General features: G+C 43.6%; 1 protein-coding gene across 1 annotated transcript in view; it reads left to right on the top strand.

Moving 5' to 3' along the window:
• PRR29 (proline rich 29) overlaps positions 1-13759 on the top strand; it is a 950736-nt gene that overhangs the window by 415792 nt on the left and 521185 nt on the right. The gene's annotated exons all lie outside the window — the stretch shown is intronic.

Here is a 13759-nt window from a genome sequence, read left to right as displayed (position 1 = left end):
TCCAGAATATATTCACTGAACAGTATTGTATCATCTGCTATAGATATAATAGAGCAGGACTTGCTAATGTTACAACATGGTCAGTCACAATTACGTTCTATTGTACAGCTTGGCTGGACGTTACAAAATCTGCGTTCAGGCTACGTGCCTTGGCGTTTAATCAACACAACGTCATTATTCTCTATCTTTAACCTTACTGATACACAAATCAGCTTGGCACAGAAAGGAGCAGAATATACAATTCTGAGCATTAAAAAACTTGAGAGATTACTATTGACAATGTCAGAACGACCTGTCATTGAATGGATAATACACGGAATAATAATAATTCCTATAACAACTTTCCAAATTAAATTCTGTCAAGAATATATACCAACAATTAAGTCATCATGGAAATTACCTTACACACACACATGTTATAGTGAAAAGGAACAGAATGTATTTCTTAGTGGTAATAATTGTAAAAGATCACTAAGTGGTATACTTCTGTGTCAAGGTATTAACCTGCATGGGGCCTGTGAGGGGACTTCAAATAACCTTTCATGTCACCAGCATGGCACACCTGCAACTCGAATAGAGCCATTCTTTAGACGGCTTTTTGATCGGAGCTATATTCTAATAGTGGACCACAGATGTTGTGGCATGGTGCCAGGAAAAGCTTATCTAGTTAGCGTTAGTTCCATGGTCACTTGCTGTATGCAAGTATTGTTTCCAAACAACACTCCAGACAGGGAGGCAAAAATTTGGCCATTTTTTAATATCTCTTCTATTCGAATTGATACTTTAAGCAGAATGAAGTATGTCCTTTTGCAGACTACTGTGCCCTTGACGTCATCAAAAGAAACGTATGATCTGCAAGTCGCAAGGACAACGGCAGAGATACATAGCCTTTTATCAGCAAATTGCCCCCTACATTTCGCAGAAATGTTAAGCCAAATCCTGAACATGTCAGATACCAGCGGTATCCCACATGTATTTAAGACAATTTTTTCGGGACTGTTAACACCCTTCACAACAGTTCTGGGCATTTTTCCTAATTTTGTCCATTCTGTCTTTGGCGGCCTACCACTTCTGTTGGGACTCGTAGCAGGCATTTTATTTTTGATACTTCTGCTTCGTTATAGCAAGCCAAAATGCAGACAAGACTCCTGCAATGATGGAAGAAACGATCCTAGCTATACGCTATCGGGACCGCATAACTAAAGTCCTTGGATTAGCCCGGCTAAGAGATCTGAATATGACCTGGGTTCTTTCATTCAGACCCATCTGGCAGAATTGTATCTTACCTGTACTTCGATGTATGCTATGCGGAGAAGAATGCGTGTTGGACGTCTGTCTTACACTACAATCAGCAGTACCATAGGATACAGATACTTTGCTAAGTCCTGTAACGGCTCATGCATCGTGTTGTCCCCAGCGGTTACCAATCCTGATGACGGCATTCGTTGAGACTTCACCACTGCGATTAAAGGGTAGTGAAGTACGAGATGAGAGCAACATCACCCAGGTACGACCTTCTGTGAGCACTGCTGATCCTGTCATCGATGATAGCAATCTTGCTCATGACTGCACAGTTGCGGCATTTTCCAACTTGGTTGAACTTTCACCTGAAGCCGTAGACACCTTTTTTGCGAGTCTGTCTGAAATGATGTTTTCCCCCGAACAAAAAGAATAACTTTTAAGCAAATTAGTACACAGCGTTCCCTGAACTCTGAATTCGGCATTCGGCTTTGATAAACAAAAGCTACTGAATATATTATGGAACAATATTTTTTCTCTCTCCCCTAAAAGCGAAATTATTTTTTTCCCCGACTCCAAAATATTTACTTTTTATTTGGCACATGTACTCTGCTTGAAGTAGAACTATTCTTAGAGAACAGAGCTTCTATTTTAGGAACTCTAAAGACAATATATCACGTCAGCCTCTAGCACAATTACAGCAATTGTATTTATATGTGATGGAATGGTCTCAACCCTTTTTTCTGTATTAAGAGCCATTTCATGTGTAAATTTTGCAAATCATTCATGCCGATATATATATGCATCCTTTTTAGTGAATGATTACACTGCTTAAAAAGCGTACAGTACCTATAATCAATTTCATGTATTTCATACACCATTTCAAATGCAAAAATTTATTTTGGGGTGGGTTGGTATACACATGCACCTTTTATGTTTACTATTGCTTAGTTTTTAGTAATGATGGACATTAATTCGTGAAGTGGGTGTAGTGTTTTATCTAGGAAACCTGAATCAATATTCCTATTTTATGCCCTTGTCCGGCTATAATCAATAATATCCATACAACGGCATAATAATCATATCCATAATTCAGTCGTAGCACATGCTGTCACATTAAGCAAGGCTACTTCCCCAGCCCCCTAGTAAGCACACCGAGTTCTCTAAACAAAACCAAGCCTCCAGCAACCTGGGAAATCCCCCTTGCTATTGTTTTGATTTTGTCCTAGAACTCCTGTAAAGCACTTACGTCAAACCCAGGCACCTTTCAGGTATAAATATACCAACGTTGCCTTAAGCAAACACACGGTGGTGATTCTGGAGCAGAGCAGCTATCTACTTGCCCGAAAGCCCAGCTGATGCGAGAGCCCACGGAAGCTGCCCCTCCTCTTTGACGCGCTGAGAAAGACGCTGTCTTTTCTCCTGCCGAGAAATCCAGCTCCGGCGTTTCCAGCCTACCCTTGCGGGTTGCTGGGATATCGAGTCCTGAGAGAGAGATACCAGACCTCCTGCTTTATATTACCCAGGTACGGAGCTGACTAAGCCCTTACAGAGAATTTTTGAGTCAGATTCTTGGCAAAACAAACTTAACTTAAACTGCTACTTACTTACTCCTTCCCACGTATTAGGCTTAGGTCAGGTACACCGGGGTAGGCGTATTTAGAAGCACCAGTTGAGTACGATTAGTCAATGTATATATGTATGTATATATTTATCTATTTTAAAGTATCATATGGCTAAGAAACCATATCAATGCTTTTACAGTATTATTTTATAATCCTCCTTTTACTGTACGCACTTTACTTTACCATGAACATTACAATCGTGGCAATTCATTTTTCTTGTATGAGGAAGAAGACTGCTCAATAAATAACACCTTTTATTGAAAACGCCCGTCTGTCTTTTCTCTGCATTCTGGTGAAACTAAGTACGCACACTTGACTGAGTGAAATAGCTGTCTGTTGTTTTCACACGACTCTAGAGATACACTCTTATTCAGGGAGAGCAAAGTTGTCATGTTTTATGGTTGTCAGAAGCTAATCTCTTCTTGTCTATTCAGGGAGGTTAAACTCCTCCTCGTTTATTCAAGAAAGTTTCTAGTGACCTCTGAGCTAGCTGGCAAACCTTAAGTCTAATATAGTCAGTAGAGACCTAGATAACCACAGTCCTACGTCTACACTGCTGAATATATTATTCCAATGCGCAGAGCCTATTGGGAATATAGGAACTACACTACAAGGTCATCAGCAGAGGTGAAGTTGGGTGGAGGTGGACGTTTGGAACTGACTAATCGTTCTAACTCTCACTGGGGGATTCCATGTATGTTCCTCGCCCAGTGCTTGGGACGGATAGTTTGAGGAAGAGCCTTTGGTTTGATGGCATTTAGCTGGAAAAGAATTAGGTGGCGATCGGTCCAGTCAGTGGGCAGGATAGAGTAGAGGGATAAGGTGTTGTGCTTAGAGAGGATTGTGTTAAGGGTAGAGCCCTTATCGTGACTTTCTTTATTGCAGTGTTGGGTGCGATCGTTTGTTTCCAGGAGGGTGGATAGGGCTTGTAGTGTAGGGTCTTCGGCCTTATTCAGGTGCAGGTTTAGGTCATCCAAAATAATGTCTGTACTGCCATTTAGGGAGTTTTGCATTATTAGGACTGTTAAGACTTTAAGTAATTGTTGTTTTTCACATGGAGGGTGGAAGATGATATGACATTTGTAGGGGTTGAGGCCTTTAGAGTGGAGCTGAACTCCTAATTATTTAAAGGAAGGGTATTTAGTGTTGTGGAAGGGAGTTAAGCACAGATCTTATTTGTGTATAATGGCTAATCCATCCCCAATGTGATCCTTGCTGGTGCATCAAATGATTGAGAAGCCCGGTGCGGTGAGGAGATCGATGAAAGGGGATCAGTGGTCTTTCAGCCATGTTTCGGTTAGAAAGCAGCTGTCACTTGTGGGTCATAGGCTAGTTTCAGCTATGTCAGTGGCATGCTTAACTACTTTTCGACAGTTTAGTAGCATGCAGAAGAGCATAGGGGATGATCTCGGGCCAGATGGTAGTTAGTTGGGCAGGTGGCCTGGGAGGGCGAATGGTTTTCAGGGTCCTTCTTGTGCAAAGGATTACTCGACTCTTGCAATGGCTGGTTTGGATAGGAGCTTTGTTATATGTGTAGCTTAGCATTTCAGCTTTCTTCTGTGACATTCCAGTTGTGGTGCGTCTAGGTTTGAGGTGATGATGAGTGAAGGGGCTAGTTTGCATAGTGGTGAAGGATGGGGGAATTCTGCAGGATAGCAAAGTTAGCATGGACTAGTAAACATTGAAAAGCAGGGTTGCTACTGCACGTGGGAGGTAGGATAGGTAGCATATGATAGCAACATTGACTTAAAATAACAGTACATTCATAAAATATCAGTACTGATGTAAAATGGGCAGAAAACAATCACAATATAGGCATAGAGTAACAGTGTAGACTAACACTGTAGACAAAGAGACACAATATACACGCAAAATGACAATATGGGCGTACAGTACCAAGTTCTGATATAGACATGTTCATGCTTCCACATGGGGTTAGTAGGCAATCGTGTTATTTTAGGCAGTATTTATGAATTGCCTGAGGGGGTTGACACTGCAAGGACATCACAGATCAGACACAAAACTGACACAATGCAGGCAGTCCCCAGTTCAGAGGCAGTAGAGATCATCATGTGAAAAGGCTTCTCCAGTTCAGAAGCCACAGCAGAGGCACAGTCCAGGTTATCCCCCACTCAGAGGCAAGGGTGTTTATCAAGCTCAAAGAACTCCCAGATCAGAGGCACCTAGCACACAATAGAGAGAATCCCAGTTTCAGAGGCAGGCTTGTTCCTCACATAAGGCTCAGATTTGCAAAGGAACAGCTTCATTAGGCTGAAGAGTGGCTGTAAGATCTCCAGCAAAGCATGGTGGAAACATGTCAGCAGAAAATGGAGAAAGACTTTTGAACAAGGATCTATGGGGGGTAGAGTTGAAATATAGCCCAATCAGAAGCCTCTGCTCTTCTCAAAGAACCTCTTCACTTTCATGATGTTATTCAGATCATGACCTCATGTTTCAAAAGGTGCATGTATTCACACTCAGTATAGGAACAGTTTTGTCACAGAGGCACTAAAAGAATCAGTTTAGAGTGGTTTGTAGAAATCCTACTGAGTAAGCAGCCTAAACACATTTCTACTGAAGAAGTAGCCCAGTCAAGCTCCCACTGAGGAAGTAGCCCAAACAACTGCCCACTGAGGAAGTAGCCCAACATTCCTACTAAGGAAGTGCCCATAAAACGAGAAGATGAAATCAGACAAAAACCTTAGATTAGGCAAAAAAAACATATTTTGGGTAGTAATGCAGAGGGTGAAGGGCATCACTAACACAACCACAACTGTGCCTCAATTTCCTGAGGCGCGCTCCTTAAGTTGTATCAGACATTTGTAGATTTAAAGGGCCAGCTGTTCAAGAGCCATGTTGCCATGGAGAGCTGACTCCAGAGGATCTGCATTCAATGACCCAGAAGTAGGTTTCCCTCATTTTAGTCCCTCCTTCCCTGTAGAAACACAGTCTGCCGCTGTCTACAGGCTGTGCCACAGTCATTAAGCGTCAAAAGCATATGAGATGCCCTAACGAAGATTATTGGTAGCTCAGGCCATTGTCTCCCTCCGAGTGTTCAGGCTGCGACAGACCGGCCTTATCGCATCATTACTGCCCATGGCAGCACCGCAACAATCATGTTCAACTGAAAAGGGGGCCCATCTCCATGATAGCCATTGTAGATTCCTCCTGTGTAGAAGCTTGCCTTAAGTGAGGTTAGAGGGCCACCACAAGGCGGAGGCTGCAGAGGAGTGCTCAAGGAGATAGAGGGCTTGCCGCATCAAAAGTTAGTTGTAGTAGCACCGCAATGCATGAGCTCCTCGGGGACAAGAAAGGGCTCACCTCAGTGCCCACCGATTGCAGTCTCCTCCACCACAGCTTCTCGCCTACAGTGCTTCCATGTGCAGCAGCAGGCAGAGTGTCTTCATGTCGAGTAATTGGCTCCGGGAGCCTGCAAAGATGTTGCTGCAGACAATGCCAGGATATCAGCTTGGAGATGATGTAGTAGGATCTCAGCAGCTGTCCAGAGGAATGCCGGATTCCCTTGCCACCCACAGCGAGGAACCTGCAGTACAGGCCTTTACATCTTCCTAAATCAATTTTAGTGGTGGGGTCAATGGAGGGCCTGAGGAGCAGTGGCCACCGAATAGGCATGGGTGAAATGAAAAAAATTACCTACCTTGCCGCCGGACAGCCTCAACTTGCGTCGTCCACTTCTGTTCCTGCTTTAACCAGCAAGAACAAACAGGCCCCCCGAACCAATTACTATGCTGCAGTGCAGCATTGTGATTGGTCCGCACACTGTGGTTCAGTGCTCAGACAGGCAGTGGGAGCTTGTGCATGCTCCCCACCAGGCTGTGCATTTCAGCCTTGTGAGGAACAAGTGCGTATGACTGTTTGGCAGGCCCAAGAAAGCCGGAAAAGCAGTAAGTGGCCACCTATGCCCCCCTTGCTGGCGGTGACACAGCCAAGTCGTGCCCTACCCTGCCCTGTAAACCAGAAAACTAAAATGATAATAACATAGTGTTATTGTCATTTTATTTTTCCTTTATCCACTGTTCAAAATACAGTGAGGTGACACTACGCCGCCTTAGTGAAGGAGCCGCCGCTGCCCCGGAGGAATGCATGCTGAAGGTAATCCTTTGTCCCGGGAGCGTCCATGGGAATCTCCTTAACAGTTGGTCATCTTGGTTACATATTCCAAACTATTCCAAATGTCCGTCTGCCCATCTATATCCAAACCGATCTACCCATCTGCAAACATATTCATCCATCCATTCTTTCACTTATCCTTCTCCATTTCATCCATCCACTCATCCATTCAATCATTCATCCATGCCTACTTTCACTCATCCATTTACCCTTTCACCCCATAAATCCACACACACACTCCATAATCCATCCTTAGAAGTCATCATCCATCCCCCTTTGACTTATTCATCCACCCTTTAATTCAGTCATCCTCCCTTTCACTCATCCATCCTCCCTTTTACTAACCCATCCACACTTAGACCCATCCATCCATCCATCTACCATTCATCCATCCTTTCACTCACTCACCCATCCATGTTTTAGTCATCTATTCATCATTCACCTTTTCACTTATCCATCCCTTTCACTCATTCTTCTATCCACACTTTCATTCAGCAATCTATCCACCCTCCCTTTCAGTCATCCATCCATTATTTTACTCATCTATCTTTACATCCATCCTTTCACTCATCCATCATCCTTTTTCTCATGCATTTATCCCCGCTTTCACTCCGTCAATCCCGCCAGCCTTTTACTTCATCATCCATCCATTCATTTGCTCTTTCAATATTCGTCCATCCTTTCTCTCATCATCCATCCATCCACCCTTCCACTCATCCACTCATCTATCCACTCAACCTTTCACTCATCCATCCATCCCTTCACCTCATCCATCCTCCTTCCCTTTCACTAATTCATCCTTACTCTTCCTTCCTGCCTCCCTCCTTCCCTCCTTTACATGTTAATTATGAGCCTTTGTCTTCCAAGCTACAGACAGAAGAGGCCCATCAAGAATCCCACCTTGCTGTAGCTTCTACATCGGGAATTGACGAAGTCCCTGGTCAAGAGTGGGTTGTGGGTCACCAGCCCACAGTAATTCTCCCCCCTGTGTCTCCATAATATTATCTAGTTTTTAGGTTGAACCTATAGCGGCAGCACGCATGCGCTGTTCGTTCTACAAGGGATGCAGTAATGGAGTATGGAGTGGAAGCTCCACCCACTCCCGCCTATCTTTTTCATTGGCTTGTGTCTTTGTCCTTTCTAAATTCTGCCTTCCGATTGGTTTATAGGCTTGTTAGCCCCTCCTTATGACGACCATGTCGTCATTTGTATCCTTCCATGGCTACTGGCCCCTTTACTTCGAGTGTTGCATGGTATGTGTTATTTAGATTGTGAGCACTATTTTCTTTCCGTGCATTCTCCTCCCCCCCGAAGTCTGTGCCTTCTCGCCCCTAGCACTCCTGTTGTTTGTACCTCCTCGCTCCTCCCACCCCCGCCCACCTGCACTCCCGTTTTCAATGCAATAGGTCTTGCGTAAATCGGAGTCCTATTGCCTTTTGCAGGTCCTACCACACTGATTAATATTGGGGCTTTAGGAACCTCCCACTGTGATATCCTGTCCTCTAAGCAGGTCATTGATCATGATATAATGCCCTTCTGTGGAGTCAATCTAACCTTTCTCTATCTTTAATGGTAGATGACTTTGAATGACTTATATCACCCCTATTGAATTTTGCAGTTATTTGCGATGAAAAGAACTTGAATGGGGTACAGTCTGTCTCTCATTAGACTAATGTCTTTGGTCAACAAATGAGCATCCAGAGGGCAAACTATATTAGGTGACTCATTGCAGGCGGCCCTCCATATCCTGTTGCTTTTGACTGGGGTATTTAGACCCCAAATATTCTATGTTATGAGTCAAACCATCTCCTTTTCTAGTGTAACTTGGGCACCCCTGGCCCATCAGGGTCTCTAGCGGTCTCCTTAAATCACAACATTTTAAATCAAATCAAAACATGATAGAAAGGACTTGTGAGTAGTGTTTGTTCCCCTTCCCTCCCACAAACTTGCAATTTTTCACTTAGATAAAAACTTGAATATACAAATGAAACATAAAGCAAATAACTATTGACAAATAGGTATCATGTCTTTGGTGTGCCGTAAAGTCACACCGGTGGCATTCTGGGCCCCCTCATCCGCAGTATCAACCTTCTTACATTGACTTTCCTCATGCTGGCTTAGAACTTAGATTTCTGACAATATATTAACTGGCACCAGTGCCCACTCATATTGTTGGTCGCCTGTTTCTTCTACCACTCTTGTTGGATTTTCTTGTTTCATCCTCCCATCTGATGGACCATATACGCTGATCCTTTGATGTGGTGGATTCCCCCAATCACCAAGTAACCCATCCATTTTTCATATATATGTGAAGGGTTAGGCCCATTTATATTTAGTTCAATTGCAATTTCAGAAAGGCCCTCTTTCTCTATAATATGGCCTATGATATGTTCTGAAACAGCTGGATCAAACATTTTTTAAATTCTATAGACTCTTGTCACTGGGCAGCACACAGGATTAAGTCCTTAACTTTCAATATCACTTGCTTGGCGATGATAAGCTGAACATTGGCCCAAAACCAGATGTATTTGCCTCACCCAATCTGCCCCGACAATCCCAGTGGTAGCAGGGGCCTGGGGCTCCAAACATGGAAAACAATCTGGTATTAAACTCCATGGTGTCTGATCCCTCCATGTGCTCCTATTCATTGCGAAACCTCATATTAATTGCTGCTTTGTTTTTGTTAAAACAAGTCTTGAGAGATGAGACGCAATCCTCATTTGTGCTCACTTTTGCGCCAATTGCCTGGATGTCTTTTGTCAGATCAGATATTGTGAATTTCCAACCTGGCAGTCTGAAGATCTGACAGGGTCTTGGTGAGTTGATGCTGAAGTTAAGCTAAGCATGCTTGGAGGTTCTGTTTGGTGAAGCTTTGCAGATCCAGATTCTTCTGTGCAGCCACTGTATCAAAGACCTGCTGCTGATCTAGGAGTTGATTCCTTAATCCGGGCTGCTTGTGGTAGTCGCTCAACCAGCACAACCTGAGGTCTCCTAGCTGTTGATCACCCCAGACATCTTCAAGTGTCTATGGAGGAAAAGTCCTATCATGTTTGATTCTAGCTATGGTTATTGATGATTTCTGGAGGTCGTAGTCCACAATTCCTAATCCATATTGTCTCAGAAATGCCTTGAGCATATTGGCTCGCGGTCTCAACCTCCGTTGGGGTCTCTTCGTGATTGCCCATATGGGTATTGTATGCCTGCTCTGTGGTTTCGGTCCTGTTACGCTAATGAGGGGGCTAATCTAAAAAAACATTCCCCTTCTCTACTTGCTTGTTGCCGGCAATCTTCCCTATCCAGGGATTCCCCTGTGAGAAGGGGCCTCCCATCGTCACCATATCAGCTTGAAATGTTTAACTTGGGATCCTCTTCCTAGGCTCAGTGTCGTAGCATACCCCTCCTTAGTATTTTGTGTAATCTCAATACAATCGTAGTTGTTCTTGGAGCTTTTGTTGATATTTTACTTATTGTGCTCTTTTTATTGAGAGTGGGGTCTTCACCTGCCACCCACGTGTCAGCACTCTGCTCACCTTCTTACTTGTGACAGCGGTATCTTCTTGTTGCAGTAGTCACTTGTGCCCTCTGAGGTGGTGAGCTTGCACCAGCAGGTGGTAGCAGTGGCTAAGGACCTCAATGAACAAAGGCTGAAGCTGGGGCGGCTCTAGGCTCATGGCGGCCCTGGGCAGGGAGCATAGGTAGAAGGCCCCGGAAGAGGGGGTCTGGGTGGGGCGGAGTGCGGAGGCCAGTGAAGAGGGGGGGGGGTCAGGGTGTTTGGAAGTGGAACAGAGCCGGAGGCCGCCAAATTCCTGCCAGGGGCCGGCACGCAAATATATATCCATCCTCAGAGGATTATTATATTAAGGATATATAGTGGCGATGTGGCCCCTGGGGTTTGGTGGCCCTGTGTAGGTGCACAGCTTGCACATGTCTAAGGCCGCCCCTGGCTGAAGACCCTCAGTGACTGGTCGTTCATAGTGAGCTAATCGTTGGCAGTGTTTTGGAGAGTTTTCAGTGTCAATGCTCTGTTTCCATATATTTAACGAGATGCCACCATCTGTGCACTGCCACCTGCTCCCATTCTATTTCTGTGGGGAAGAGCAACCCCTTGGTTCTTCGGGTCACCAACTTGCTTTGTGCTCCTGCAGGTGTTGCCTGGATCAAAGATGTCTGACATCCGCCGAGGCAGAGCGACTCAGCTCCTCTTCGAGAAACTTGCCGTTCATCCTACCCGAGTGCAGTGTTTGCAGCCCTGCAATCATTACATGACCTCCTAATCCCAGGAAAGCGGTCTGGTGGTGCTTAGAGGGAGCATTTTCATGGTTTTTTTGGGACCCAGCCAGGAGCTGTCCTCTAGTGTGTCCGCACAGCCAGGCACTGGCCATGACCCCAACATTCTCAAATAGGTTTTACAACTCTTCCAGTCGGGATATTGCTTGCTGATTTCTAAAAAAAAAAGTCCTCCAGATGGTTTCATGCCAGTACTTCGATTTACAATGACAAATGCGATTTTTAAAAAGTTCATCTTAAATTACATGTTTAAAACATCATTCTTAGTTCCTTTAGTCACCGACTTGCCTTGTACTTCTGCGGTTTCACATGGATCAAAGATGGCTATTATCTGATGAGGCAGAGGCAAAGAGACTCAGCCCCTCTCCAAGAAATGTGCCATCCATCCAATCTGAGGTCGGTGTCTCCAGCCCCTCATCCATCACATTTCCTCCTAATCCCAAGAAAGCGGTCAGGGCGGCTTCGGCAGAGCATTTTCATGGTTTATTTGGGGCCCAGCCAGGAGCTTTCCTCCAGCGTGTCTGCATAGCCACACATTGGCCATGCCCCTGAACCAGTGTTTTCTGGGCCCACACCTTCCTCCTGGCCCTCTGATTAATCTTTTCTTTGTTGCTCTGAGAGTAAAGAGAGTTAGCAGTGAACCTTTACATTAACAGTGCAACCCATTTTGCTACACAATATGGACCAGGAATCGATAGCCAAGTTCAAGGTTGTTTCTTACATATTACTAATCAAATTCAAATAGATCACTCTCAAGACCATCCTATAAAAGTACAAGATTGCAACAGGGAGACCAAAATTTCCCCTTAAATTGCATGTTTAAACCTTCCTTCTTACAAGAGAAATATTTGCAGAACGGAAGTGTTACTCCAAATCGAATTTTAAATATACCCAAGCAAATATCCTGAAATCCATGAATTCTGATGTTATGTTATTTCACAAAATTGTATACGATTTTCAGAGTGCAATATTTTGCATGCTTTTCAGTGATAAAATACTGCTCGGAAAACTGCTACAGAAAATTCCTTGTAGTAACAATAACACCAACCTGGGAGACATTGATCCAGTTTCCCGATAGTATCTAACCTTTCTTCTGAATGTCAGGTGTATCCTCACAATTATTTTTTATAGTATTAAGATATTTCACGAAATCCCATGTCATTTTGCATAGTTTTTGTGAAATGCTGAAAAACACATCACAATGTTGGCCAACTATTGATGTAAATCGTCATGATTTTAAAGAACATAGGTTACATTATGTCCAATAGTGAGGTGCCCAATTTAGCATTATGGTATGGAAAAGCCTAGAGTAAATTCATGTAAATAAAGCTTGCCATAATACAGAGGAAACATCAGCAGTCGGCCTTCTTTCTCCCAATGTTTTTGCAAGTCAGATTATATGTTTTTGGCAGGCTGAAAAGGCACAACTAGTCCAAGTGGAGATCAGGCAGAGATGGCGCACCAGCTCCTTCCCTCACTTCTTGCAAAGATGATTTATAAACGAATTAAATTTATGAAGTCACACTTTTAAAATACTTGAGAATATTTGAAAATAAAGTGAATGCCACACTCAGGAAACATGTGCTCCTTTACTGATATTGTGCTACAGCTTCTGCTTACGGGCCAAGCACCTTAAAATGAATATGCAGAATTATTCTTTATCTATTCGATACCTGATAGATTTAGGCTGCCTGAAAGTGCTTGGCTTCCAATACAAACGTTAAGTAGCACGTTTAACTGAGGGACCCTGAAGAAACTATTCAGTGTTATCGGACTCCACTTCAAGGACGATTCATTTATGAGATACTGTCCGCAAGATTTTTTTTACACATTTTGCATGGGCAGAGTACACAACTCAATGATGCAATATAAAAAGAACAGAACTGGAAAAACGTTAAGCGCCAGATTCAGAAAGGGCCTCTAAACTCACGGCGGAGGCCCCAGAGTCGTGGGGAAGTCTCCGCACTCGGGCAGAATCTACACAATGAGAATTCTCATTGTGGGGATTCGACTACCCCATGCCTGGGGTCTCCACCACGGGTACGAAGGCCCTTTGGAATCAGGTCACCAGATCACACTTTTAACTCAAAGTACTTCTTTGTTGATTAATAATTTTGTCTGCAGGTGTTACTGTGGATGGATGAATGTCTGAATACAAGAATAAGGAATGAATGCATGTGGTTGTGTATGTGAAAATTCATCCATCCCCAAAGCGCTCACTCCCTCATCATTCATGCACTCGTTCATTCATGCATTCTTTCTTCCATCCATGGAGCAATAAATACATTTTTTGTATTTCATACATTGACCCTTGCACAATTGCTGCATAGGTATTATCTGTTGTGAAAACTAAGAGTATGCAAAACTTGTATAGTTTTATTTTGTGTAACTATGCTAACTATCAGAATATTTACGCAAAATTAGGCTAAATGCAAAACTGCCATTTAGCAATATCATTTCGTGTAAAATTCATCCTT

This window comes from Lissotriton helveticus, chromosome 5_1 (genome assembly GCF_964261635.1).
Source record: "Lissotriton helveticus chromosome 5_1, aLisHel1.1, whole genome shotgun sequence".
NCBI classification, from domain to species: Eukaryota; Metazoa; Chordata; class Amphibia; order Caudata; family Salamandridae; genus Lissotriton; species Lissotriton helveticus.
The sequence above is the reverse complement of the archived record's forward strand: the minus strand, read 5'-3'. Positions and strand labels throughout refer to the sequence as shown.